Below are 13,684 nucleotides of genomic sequence, written 5' to 3' on the forward strand. Positions count from 1 at the left end.
CCAGGCAGCAGGCTGTTAGCCAACCTGCCAGCTTAGTGGAGTCTGCCAATAGCACAGTCAGTGTAGTCAGCTCAGCCATACCCATTGAGACTGTGTCTGTGCCTCGACCTAGGTTGGGCAAAACTAAACATGGCGGTGTTCGCCTTAGCAATCTTATTAGGATAAAGACCTCCTCCATTCCTGCCATTATTGAAAGAGATCGTGATACCTCACATCTCAAAATAGGGTTACTTAATGTTAGATCCCTCACTTCAAAGGCAGTCATAGTCAATGAACTAATCACTGATCATAATCTTGATGTGATTGGCCTGACTGAAACATGGCTTAAGCCTGATGAATTTGCTGTGTTAAATGAGGCCTCACCTACGGTGGCCGGGAAGTGCAAAGCAACATTACAAAGAATGAAACACTTTTACAAAGCTCGAGACAAATTTACATTTTGGAAAACAAATTTACATTTTGGAAAACAAATTTACATTTTGGAAAACAAATTTACATTTTATAAAACAAATTTACATTTTATAAAACAAATTTACATTTTAGAAAACAAATTTACATTTTAGAAAACAAATTAACAAGACGCAAAACACTTTTACCAGTCCCGAAACAAATTTACAAACGACAGATTCGTCACGGAAAGGGAATGTACCATATACCGGAAGTGACGAGCGTGGATCGTGTTTTTGTTGTGGAGTTTATGGCGTCAAAGAAGTTTATGGTGACCGCCCGAACATGGACTGCGGCAGAGGGATGTTTTGCCCGTTTTGTGGCAAACACATGAACAGCTTAACGTGGTTTTGCTTTACGTGTGGTCGGTGTTTGGAGTTTTTAAAGGACGCGGACAAGACGGAAACATTGGAAACACAGGGGACGTCTCGACAGCCGGACAGTGCTATGCAAAGTAAGTTTAGCAAAACCAAAACGCTAGCTATCTAAGGACAGTAACGCTAATGATTTTTTGAGCGGCTTCTAACTTTCTGTTTCGGAACTCTGTCCATTTCTGCAGAACAACCATGCCCATCATACAAACAGTTCATGGAGTACAGAAGCTCGAAATCAAAAGAACGACAGTCTTTTAACTATGGGCCAAAAGGAAGATATAGGCCTAAAGAAAGAAAACACGTCCAGGTAAGGTGTACTGACCGTCCTATACAATTTTGCAATGCTCTATATGTATTTGTGTGTATTTATTTTACCTATGTATACATTAATTATATCTTTGTTATTTTACTAGATAAACGTAGGATTGATGGTGCCAAGTGGAACTGATTTAAAACCTCTAAGAGGGAAAACACTACAGTTATTTACAGACCCAGAGGTAGCAGCACCTGATCTACTGAAACAAGCTGTCCAGAAAATGACAACATTTAACAAGGACATGCACGAAGGACCTTATGTCCTTTTGTATCCAGACTGCTCAGAGGTGGTTCATGTGCCTGGGTCAGAAAGGCCATTCAAATTGGCAGAATATAAAAAGGAAATAGGAAAGGCATATTCCAGGATCACTTTTTTCATTTGCCTAGAAAAACACTATAAAAGAGGTTAGTGGATCTCATGATTCAATATTTTTACATATTTAGATACTCTGCTGGAGGATAGATAATGGTTGTTTGAATTATTTTTTTCAGTGGATGAAACCTCAGACTCTGATTCTGAAATTGTCATCACAACAAGGAGCACAGCTGAACTCAATCGTGCTGACACTTTGGTACATCAGTTATTTCTCTTTTTTAAAATGTTTATGTATGTTTGTATTTATTCATTTTCATATAATTTATTAATTAGATGTACATTGGATTTTAAGCATAAAATCAATGTCCTGGTCAATATTTTAGTGGAAAAAGGCTTGTTTTGATTATTTTGCGGTAACTATTATACAGTAACACAGACAACCATTCAGCATTGATATATACTGTATGTGGTAATGGAAAAATAATGGAACCTGTTGAAAGTTGTTGATCATTTTATCCGTTTCCTCTCAGGTTTTTGAACCACAAAATCGAAGTACTCCCAAACACAAGCTGGACGATGAAAGGTAGGTGTTGCACACTTGGACACAAAGGAATTTTCACACGTGCAATAATAATTCATATTTTGTTGGGCTACAGTGCTTTCACTACCAGGTAAAGTGCAATTTCACCTTTTTTTTTATTTAACTCACAAAACTGATAAAACTACTAGCAGATATTTCACTACTTATTCACATACACATTATACATACATTTATATTGCTGCACATAAGCTCAATGTTGCTACATGCTATCAGCTGTTTCTGTAACTGACTGCGGTGCCCCCTCGCTCCCCTACCTAAAGGACCCACAGCTGCCTGTGTGAGCAGAGCTTTACAGAATAAACCCACTGAAATACAGTTGCTCTTGCAGTTGAATAAACAAAAATTAACCAAACCATTAAAAAAACACGTGAGAATGAAGTGGGGGGTATCCACTGTCCATTCATATGTCCCACATCACTGTCGATCCTGCATAGGTACTATAGGCCTTTACTGAAGTGGCACGGTCATCCAGAACCAACTTAAAGAACTCCAACACGTTTCGGCATCTAGCCTTTGTCAGGGAGTCAAATATATGTAATGAGAGACACTGGGTTTTTTCTAGTGGTAATCCACCAATAGGAAACATGGGACACATCCATATACATAATGTTTACATGATTTGACTATTGTAGGCCTGAAGGACACCTACTGGTTTTAAGATGTCTACAACACCTACTCTAGCCCAGAACACCTTGGACACTAGAAAAGACCCATTGTCTCTCATTTCATCTGTTTGACTCGCTGACGAAGGCTAGCTGCAAAAACGCATTAAAGTTCTTTTAAATTGGTTCTGTATGGCTTGGCCACTTGCAATACAAGCATTTTAATAGTTAAAAAATAGTAGTTTGAGCTTTCTTTTATTTTATACCTTTTCCATTAAAAAAGAAACTCAAACTAACTCAGATTTGAGTCCAGGAAACGCTCCTATCCACATGTTCTCAAAATAATCTTTTTTTTTTAAATACATCTTTCTGTTCCCTCTACTACTACATGCTACTCAAAGCTACATTATAGCCTTTATCATGGAGCTAATCATTTTAATATGTTTTATCATGTTTCAGAGATGCACCAGGACAATCAACAATTCAGCCTGGACAGGTAATAAGGCAGAGTGTGGCAGCATGACATTTCTTGCTTTCAGTGTTGTTGTTTCAGACATTTTAATCTTTTTTTCAGATAGTAATATCTGATGCTGAGGATCTGGATCCACCGGAAGCAAATCCAGAAAAAATGTCTTGCTACAGGTAAGTAAAAAAAAAAAGAAAAGATAATGACTGACATAATTTAAATGTATTGAACTGATTACATGGGGAAGACATTTTTGTTTGTAAGATGTTTTAACATGGAAATGGCAATTTCCCAACAGTAAATACACAGACCTGTATTCACCAAATGTTGAGCAGGAGGACGAAGAGCCGGTTGCTGTCAATGTGAAGAATTTCCAACACACAGCAATGTAATATGCTTTTGACTATAGCACTCCAGTTTTTTCACTGTACAATAGTTCTTGTATATCTGGAATATCCACAAATGAATTAACTTTTTGTCATTACAGGGAGGAGACGGACATTGCATTACCTGACATCGTAGCAAACCTGTCTCTTCCTATTGATCATAAAAAAGTCAGCCGGTTTAACATCTCAAGGGATAATGTTTGGGATGGGGCAGTCAGAGGTTTCAAGCGTACAACATATTCTGAAACCTGTGACATGCTGGTGAAATTTACTGATGATACTGGTGTTCTGGAAGAGGGAATTGACACTGGTGGTCCAAGACGAGAGTTTTTAACTCTACTGATGAAACACCTAAAAGACCGGCCCATTTTTGATGGACCAGAAGGACATCGGTTCTTGGTCTACAATGCAAAGGGTATGCATATTGGTTGGATGTGTACTATAGGCTACTAATGGTTGGTTAATGCTCATTGACCAGATATATCACATGACATATGCTTGCATATTACAGTATATACAGTAATGCATTGTTTTAATTTTGCAATATGAATTCATTCACAGCTGTTAGGGAGGATGAATACTACTTGGCAGGAAAGATGATTGCTGTGTCAGTTGTGCATGGAGGTCCAGGACCCCATTTCCTGTCAGAAGATCTTGTACATTATCTTGCAGGCCAGCCTTCATTCAAAGCAACAAATAATTTAATAACTGATGAAGAAATAGGGAAAGCTTTGCAAGAGGTGAGAATAGCATAAGGGTATGGTAGGGCAGAGTTTTTCATACTTACTGCAGTGTTTTTGAGACAATGTTTACTTCCTAGATCACGTGCGGAATATATTTAATTAATTTATTCGTTTTTGATAGTGTAAGATTACACCTTGCTATGTACGTTATTAAAAAAATAGGCAAGGAGATACAGTGCATACAGTTATTGACTGGGGTGTTTTTGCCCATTTTCATGTCTTTCAGATTGAGAATGCTGCTTCATTGGATGCTCTGCAATAATGTATGATGAGACACAGCACAATGTTACAGACAGCAGGTTGTCTGAGACATGTGGCTACTGTGGAAGAAAATAAAGAAATCGTGTCAGACTACCTCCAATGGTATATCATTGACCGCAACTCATCTGTAATTGACAGGTAAGATGATATTTGTAGTGATGAGATTTTTATTTATTTATGTATGAATTTTTTGTTTGAAATGCCTCATGGTCCCCATCTTTGGTTTATGCAAGTATGTATATCTGTTATCAATGTGTCCTTAATCAGAATTTGTACCTTAGTGTATTTCAACGGATATGTGATGTCACTTCATTCTGTGTCAAACTACAGTGCCTTCATTAAGTCTGCACACCTTTATAGATTCAATTTAAAATATATTTAAATCCTTTTCCTCATCAATCTACACACAATACATCATAATGACAAAGCAAAAACAGAAATTAGATCTTAGGTTTCTCCTCCTGACTAACTCTTCCATAGAGGAAAATCAGTCCAGTTACCCCTTAAAGTGATCCATCCACCTCTGCTGCACATCTGGCAGCAGAGTGATGGTTTGAGGCTCACTTTACCCATCAAACCCTTGATGACTTGCTGCTGTTTATCCAACCACCTGCTCCATACTGTAGCAGTGTCATTTACATATGGATCTATTTCTGCCCTCAGTTCTCATAAAGATCCTGACATGCAGAGAGGTTTTAGTATCTCTTGTAAATGTCCCTGAAAATCAGATATAAAGAGTGTGGTGATGTTGTGTGTAAAGCCTGTAGCTTCATACACGAGGAATCCAGGCTGGAATTACTTCCAAAGGTGCTTCAACAGTGTACTGAGAAAATGGTTAATTAACTTGTGCGAATGTGATATTCCAGTTTTTAATTTTTATTAAATTTGCTACAATTTCTAAAAACGTGTTTTTGCTTTGTCATTATGATGTATTGTGTGTAGGCTGATGAGGAAAAATATTAATATTACTATTTTAAATTGAATCTATAACGAAACAAAGTTGTGAAAAAGTGCAATGGGTGTGTAGACTTTCTGAAGGCATCGCGTGAGTGCTCAAGCCACCCATCCGTCTGTGTCATTCCAGTCTTTTGTTTCTGTGTGTTATACTTACAGTTTGTAACAATTAACGTTTAATGTGCAATGCAAAAATAGGGTTTTTGAAATCAATTTTCAACAATGTTAAGGTGGATAGTAATTGTAGAGAAGAGAATATTTAATAGTTTTCTTTAGATAATTTTAAATTCAATTGGCACTACACAGCAGTGAAACAATGTTTGTGTTCACTCTGTAGATTCAGAGATGGTCTTTCAACCCTGGAGTTTTTGACTGCACTACAGCAACACCCTACTTTGCTGGCCCCTGTCATGTGCCACTCTGAAAGGCGACTCACTGCTTTTGAACTTGAGAGACTCTTCAAACCTGACCTCAGTCCTTCGGGGAGTAATCGAAGACTTAAAGAAAGTCAAACCATGGCCTACTGGGCAGACTATCTCCTTGATTGTGAAGGTTTGTTAGTTTGTTTTTTATAACTAGTTAAGAAAACACATGGCAGTGATGTATCTGAATTGTTTTTCTTTGCAGAAGGCCAGGCTGCTGTGTCTGTGGAAGATGTTTTGATGTTTGCTACTGGGCTGTCTTCACTTCCCCATCTGGCTTGGAACCACTGCCTCAAATAGAGTTCCTGGAGGACTCTGCGTTCCCAATGGCAAATACATGTTCAAACTCCTTGAGATTACCACTCCTAGACTCATACACTTTGTTTAAGTCACAAATGGACTTTGGAATTCAAAATAGTCCAGGATTCGGCTGTTTCTAAGCTATATGATGGATGACCCCTAGAGTTAAGACTCTGAAAAAGTTGTTGTTGTTAAAGGTTAGGGTTGGGCATCATTTAGATTTTAACGATTCTGATTCCAATTCCGATTCTTCCTTTTGATTCCGGTTCTTATCGATTCTCGATTCCGATTCTTTGAGTGGTGGAGTTGAAACGGGTCACATGCTTATTTCACAAATAAGAGGAAAGTTTTATTTTGATTCAAAGGTGGGTTGCAGTTTGACGGGGCTTTTTCAATGTAAAATAAAGCCACACTAGAGCACCGCTTACTGTGCTCCATGGCTGCAACACAACAAGCACCTGGCTACTACAGAAACCAAAACTTGCGCATGTTAAATTTGGAACCCATGATCAGATTTGAAACCCAATCCTCCAAAACGATTCCAATAAAGAAACAATTACAATGGAATCGTAATTTTTTTAACTATTCCAAGTAGGAATTGGTTCTTGATGCCCAACCCTATTAAAGGTGCACTTTTAAAGTGCAGTTGCCAAAGTTGTTTTTATAATGTTACTGTATGTGAGCATGTTCTTTTCTCACAGTAAACATTTTGAAAATTTTTTAGATCCATTACTCTCAATACTACAAAAGTGTAATAAATACTGATTACTATTTTTGATTAATTTACTTCACACTTAAAAACAATTAAGCTTTGGGTGACAGATTCATAAATATTGTGTTCAGACAGACAGCAGTATTCCACCACTACAAAAAACCCTCCCTTTTTGATCATTTCATAGCTGAGCCATTTCTTTTAGTTTCATGTACAGTTCGGATGCAGACTCCCAGTTGTCTGGCTTCTGTAACTGATTGTGTTCCATGGCAAAGTCCAAGTACTCCTGCATGTTTGGGTCCCCACAAGGAGTCATTGACAGGCTAGCCTCAGGAAGGGCATCCAGTTCAGCTTGTTCACTTTGAAATCCGCAGTCTCTGGAGCCAAACCTATGTTAAATAGAATACATAATTGCATTTATTTTCATTTAAGCTAAAACGTTACATTAATGCTTTTATCTGTTTATTATCACCAATGTATCACCTGTGTGGTAAGTAGTAGAGTTCATTGGGCACTCCTCCTGGACATGCTGCTGTTCTGGAAGGGCGAATCCTGTGGCTGTTCCACAGTCTCACACACTCATCCAAGTCCTTCTGAATAACATCACCAAAGCAATATCTCAATAGGCATTGATGCTCATGACACCCGTTGAAGTATCCGGCATCTCTAAGGTCGGCAAATAACTCCATCCAGAACTGAGACCTATAGAAATGGATACAAATGTTTAGTTATACTATAAATAATAAAGGTTAGTTATAATGAAATGTATGGTCTGTGCATCTTTTGGTCATTCGATTTGCTTTTCAGGAACAGCTACTTTTCCTGACGGGCAGGATTTGTTTTACAAATTTGTATTGATAATTATTGTGCTCGTTTTTCATTAATCGTTCCTGAGAAGAAAATCGAATGACCAAAAGATGCAATGACCCTTTATGAAGACAACTCACCTTCCCTTTCTAAATATAGACCACCAGGACTCAATACGCTGGTTATTTATAGATGAGCCGTACATGTGGCTGGACGCTCCAGAGTAGTAGTCACTGTGATGGTGGCGTAGGGTACATTGAATTGCAGCCATTATGCCGTTCTCAGTGCCGCAATCAGTCCTCAGTCTCATGGGGATGACACCGAGGTTTCGCACACATGACATGAAATAGTGAGCAATCACTGTTGGGTTATTATTTGTTGGTCCACATTGAAGCCACAATACTTTACGTGAAAATCCATCTATGCATCCCGAAATGGCCAAACCGAATGGCTTAAGTTTGTCATAACCACCTGCGTGCCACATATAGTTAGGTCCCATTGAGTAGTTGTCCAGGTCCACGAAGTTCAAATCTGATGGCGTTACTCACGGCGTTTGGCGAGGAATAATCCTTTCTGCGGTACAACCCGGCTTCGTTCAGTTTACTTTTAAGAGTCCTAAAGCTGATGTTTACACCGTGTAGACTTGACATCATGTCCACGATTACAGCGTACGAGTGACCCTCGTTAAAATATTGAACGCAATGATGCAGTATGTCTGGTGTTTCCGTCTGGTCCGCGTCCTTTAAAAACTCCAAACACCGACCACACGTAAAGCAAAACCGCGTTAAGCTGTTCATGTGTTTGCCACAAAACGGGCAAAACATCCCTCTGCCGCAGTCCATGTTCGGGCGGTCACCATAAACTTATTTGACGCCATAAACTCCACAACAAAAACACGAAAAGACCACGCTCGTCACTTCCGGTATATGGTACATTCCCTTTCCGTGACGAATCTGTCGTTTGTAAATTTGTTTCGGGACTGGTAAAAGTGTTTTGCGTCTTGTTAATTCGTTTTCTAAAATGTAAATTTGTTTTCTAAAATGTAAATTTGTTTTATAAAATGTAAATTTGTTTTATAAAATGTAAATTTGTTTTCCAAAATGTAAATTTGTTTTCCAAAATGTAAATTTGTCTCGAGCTTTGTAAAAGTGTTTCATTCTTTGTAATGTTGCTTTGCACTTCCCGGCCACCGTACTCACCTCCTGGTTACACTAGTGACCATATTCCCCGTGCATCCCGCAAAGGCGGAGGTGTTGCTAACATTTACGATAGCAAATTTCAATTTACAAAAAAAAAAATGGCGTTTTCGTCTTTTGAGCTTCTAGTCATGAAATCTATGCAGCCTACTCAATCACTTTTTATAGCTACTGTTTACAGGCCTCCTGGGCCATATACAGCGTTCCTCTCTGAGTTTCCTGAATTCCTATCAGACCTTGTAGTCATAGCAGATCATATTCTAATTTTTGGTGATTTTAATATTCACATGGAGAAGTCCACAGACCCACACCAAAAGTCTTTCGGAGCCATCATCGACTCAGTGGGTTTTGTCCAACATGTCTCTGGACCTACTCACTGCCACAGTCATACTCTGGACCTAGTTTTGTCCCATGGAATAAATGTTGTAGATCTTAATGTTTTTCCACAAAATCCTGGACTATCGGACCACCATTTTATTACGTTTGCAATCGCAACAAATAATCTGCTCAGACCCCAACCAAGGAGCATCAAAAGTCGTGCTATAAATTCTCAGACAACACAAAAATTCCTTGATGCCCTTCCAGACTCCTTCTGCCTACCCAAGGACGTCAGAGGACAAAAATCAGTTAACCACTTAACTGAGGAACTCAATTTAACCTTGCGCAATACCCTAGATGCAGTTGCACCCCTAAAAACGAAAAAACATTTGTCATAAGAAACTAGCTCCCTGGTATACAGAAAATACCCGAGCTTTGAAGCAAGCTTCCAGGAAATTGGAACGGAAATGGCGCCACACCAAACTGGAAGTCTTCCGACTAGCTTGGAAAGACAGTACCGTGCAGTACCGAAGAGCCCTCACTGCTGCTCGATCATCCTACTTTTCCAACTTAATCGAGGAAAATAAGAACAATCCCAAATTTCTTTTTGATACTGTTGCAAAGCTAACTAAAAAGCAGCATTCCCCAAGAGAGGATGGCTTTCACTTCAGCAGTAATAAATTCATGAACTTCTTTGAGGAAAAGATCATGACCATTAGAAAGCAAATTACGGACTCCTCTTTGAATCTGCGTATTCCTCCAGGGCTTAGCTGTCCTGGATCTACACAGCTCTGCGAGGGCCTGGGATCGGGAGAGACACTTAAGTGTTTTAGTACTATATCTCTTGACACAATGATGAAAATAATCATGGCCTCTAAACCTTCAAGCTGCATACTGGATCCTATTCCTACTAAACTGCTGAAGGAGCTGCTTCCTGTGCTTGGCCCTCCTATGTTGATCATAATAAACAGCTCTCTATCCACCGGATGTGTACCAAACTCACTAAAAGTGGCAGTGATAAAGCCTCTCTTGAAAAAGCCAAACCTTGACCCGGAAAATATAAAAAACTATCGGCCTATATCGAATCTTCCATTCCTCTCAAAAATTTTAGAAAAAGCTGTTGCGCAGCAACTCACTGCCTTTCTGAAGACAAACAATGTATACGAAATGCTTCAGTCTGGTTTTAGACCCCATCATAGCACTGAGACTGCACTTGTGAAGGTGGTAAATGACCTTTTAATGGCGTCAGACCGAGGCTCTGCATCTGTCCTCGTGCTACTAGACCTTAGTGCTGCCTTTGACACCATCGATCACCACATTCTTTTGGAGAGACTGGAAACCCAAATTGGTCTACACGGACAAGTTCTGGCCTGGTTTAGATCTTACCTGTCGGAAAGATATCAGTTTGTCTCTGTGAATGGTCTGTCCTCCGACAAATCAACTGTACATTTCGGTGTTCCTCAAGGTTCCGTTTTAGGACCACTATTGTTTTCACTATATATTTTACCTCTTGGGGATGTTATTCGAAAACATAATGTTAACTTTCACTGCTATGCGGATGACACACAGCTGTACATTTCAATGAAACATGGTGAAGCCCCAAAATTGCCCTCGCTAGAAGCCTGTGTTTCAGACATAAGGAAGTGGATGGCTGAAAACTTTCTACTTTTAAACTCGGACAAAACAGAGATGCTTGTTCTAGGTCCCAAGAAACAAAGAGATCTTCTGTTAAATCTGACAATTCATCTTGATGGTTGTAAAGTCGTCTCAAATAAAACTGTGAAGGACCTCGGCGTTACTCTTGACCCTGATCTCTCTTTTGACGAACATATCAAGACTGTTTCAAGGACAGCTTTTTTCCATCTACGTAACATTGCAAAAATCAGAAATTTTCTGTCCAAAAATGATGCAGAAAAATTTATCCATGCATTTGTTACTTCTAGGTTAGACTACTGCAATGCTCTACTTTCCGGCTACCCGGATAAAGCACTAAATAAACTTCAGTTAGTGCTAAATACGGCTGCTAGAATCCTGACTAGAACCAAGAAATTTGATCATTTTACTCCAGTGCTAGCTTCCCTACACTGGCTTCCTGTTAAGGCAAGGGCTGATTTCAAGGTTTTACTGTTAACCTATAAAGCGTTACATGGGCTTGCTCCTACCTATCTTTCCGAGTTGGTCCTGCCGTACATACCAATACGTACGCTACGGTCACAAGACGCAGGCCTCCTAATTGTCCCTAGAATTTCTAAGCAAACAGCGGGAGGCAGGGCTTTCTCCTATAGATCTCCATTTTTATGGAACAGTCTGCCTACCCATGTGAGAGACGCAGACTCGGTCTCAACCTTTAAGTCTTTACTGAAGACTTATCTCTTCAGTAGGTCATTGTAACGATCCCGGCGGTCTGAGTCGGGTCCTGTCTGGTGACTAGTTTTTCCTGTTCGTAATCTCCAGTTTCCCGAGGGTTCGGGAACGCTCCGGGGAGCGCTCTTGTTTTCCGCACCTGCATCCCATCAGCAATCTGCACACCTGGTCCTGATCATCACCCTTCTTAGGCTCTGGCCGAGCATCCAGCTCCTGCCGGATCGTTAGCCATGAACAGTAGGTTTTGTCAGAGTATCAGTCCTAGAGCGTCTAGCGTTAGTTTTGTTGTTTTGTACCTTGTTGGTTTTTGGTTTACTTACCTCCGTTTTTGTCCCATCTGCAGTCACTCGTCCGGAACCTTCACCCTACCTCTGCCTGATGGTCGGCGGCTGCCGAGCCATCACTGGACCAACAACTGCACCCTCAACAACTCATCCACGCCGCCCGCTCTGTCCCTGGATTATTCTGCACCTTTTTTGAATCCGTAATAAACCCTCACCTTCGTTCAACTCTCCTTGTCCTGGTCTGCTTCTGGGTTCTGTCTGAGGGAACCGTGACAGAACGATCCGGCCAGTAATGAACCCAGCGGACCTGGACTCTGTTCGCCATGCCATTACCCAGCAGGAGAAGATGTTGGGCCATCATAGCACGGTACTACAGGAGATCGCGTTGTCAGTTCGGAACCTTTCTTCCGGTCTGACGGAGGTCCAGAACCAACGCCAGTGTCCGGTGGAGGACCCACTACCGGTTTCACCCATCTCGCCTGCCGCTTCTGAAGTTGTGTCCCTCCGTGAGCCCAAGGTTCCGACGCCGGATAAATATGAGGGGGAGCTGGGAAGATGCCGTTCCTTCCTTATGCAGTGTGGATTAGTGTTCGATCTACAGCCCTACTCTTATGCCACAGACAAGGCTAGGATAGCCTTTGTGATTGAGTTGCTGCGTGGTCGAGCGCTGGAGTGGGCTTCAGCCGTTTGGGAACGACAGGATCCCTGCATGGCTTCATACCAGGGGTTCACGGCCGAGATGAGGAAGCTCTTCGACCATTCCGTCCGAGGGAGGGACGCAGCTAGGCGCCTGTTTTCTCTTCACCAAGGAACTCGCAGCGTGGCCGACTTCGTGATCGAGTTCAAGACGTTGGCTGTGGAGAGTGGGTGGAACGAGGAGTCTTTGCAAGCGGCCTTTTACCAGGGTCTGTCGGAGCAGCTCAAGGATGAGTTGATCTCTTATCCGGAGCCTAGTGACCTGGACAGCTTGGTAGCCTTGTCTATTCGGGTGGATAATCGAGCCCGAGAGCGAAGGAGGGAGAAGCAATGGGGTCCGTCCAATCGATCAGCTTCTCAGTTCCCAGTCGGGTCGGGTGGTGGACCAGAACACGTCGATCATTCTCCACCACAAAGGATTAGTGGAGAGGACCTCTCTTCCGATTCTGAACCCATGCAAGTGGGGCGGCACGGGTTAACCAAGGAGGAGCGTCAACATAGACGTAAGACCAACTGCTGCCTCTACTGTGGTCGCTCGGGACATTACATCTCCACTTGTTCCCGGCGGTCGTCAAACTGCCCGGCTCGCTAAAGTTGGGAGGACTGTTAGCGAGCCAGTTTCAACCTCTCAGTACCTCTGTCAGACCCCGTTTCCCGGCTACCCTTGTGAACAGGAATCAGAGCTTAGCGCTTAACGCTTTTATCGATTCAGGTGCCGATGGAAGCTTTCTTGATGCCGAGTTGGTGGAACAGCTGGGGCTTTCCAAGGAGCAATTGCCGGAAGCCATTGAAGCGACCACTCTGAACGGCAGTAGTCTGGCACGTATCACGATGAGGACTGAACCGGTTAAGATGCGGTTGTCGGGGAATCATTCTGAGATGATTTCATTCTTCATTCTGCCGTCTTCCCATGTTCCTCTGGTCCTTGGATACCCCTGGCTGAAGGAACACAATCCCACGTTCGATTGGGTGACGGGCAAGGTAACGAGTTGGAGCCTTGATTGTCATGCTAACTGTCTCAAGACTGCCTGCCCCCATTCGGTTCCCAGTCAGGTGATTGAGGCTAAACCCCCAGATTTGTCCCTGGTTCCCGAGACATATCACGATTTGGGGGAAGTTT

At 41.6% G+C, this 13,684-nt stretch overlaps 2 long non-coding RNA genes across 2 annotated transcripts; one reads left to right on the forward strand and one right to left on the reverse strand.

Moving 5' to 3' along the window:
• Positions 1-766: 766 nt before the first annotated feature.
• On the forward strand, positions 767-6,159 carry LOC121536904. The gene is made up of 11 exons (XR_005994920.2): positions 767-901; positions 1,007-1,128; positions 1,235-1,708; positions 1,983-2,035; positions 3,115-3,151; positions 3,230-3,297; positions 3,420-3,509; positions 3,609-3,922; positions 4,477-4,649; positions 5,803-6,017; positions 6,093-6,159. It is a non-coding gene; the product is annotated as an uncharacterized LOC121536904 (long non-coding RNA).
• On the reverse strand, positions 5,707-8,685 carry LOC121536903. The gene is made up of 3 exons (XR_006657271.1): positions 7,847-8,685; positions 7,383-7,601; positions 5,707-7,288 (listed from the first exon to the last, which is right to left on the reverse strand). It is a non-coding gene; the product is annotated as an uncharacterized LOC121536903 (long non-coding RNA).
• Positions 8,686-13,684: the final 4,999 nt, after the last annotated feature.

This window comes from Coregonus clupeaformis, chromosome 23 (assembly GCF_020615455.1).
Source record: "Coregonus clupeaformis isolate EN_2021a chromosome 23, ASM2061545v1, whole genome shotgun sequence".
Classification (NCBI taxonomy): domain Eukaryota; kingdom Metazoa; phylum Chordata; class Actinopteri; order Salmoniformes; family Salmonidae; genus Coregonus; species Coregonus clupeaformis.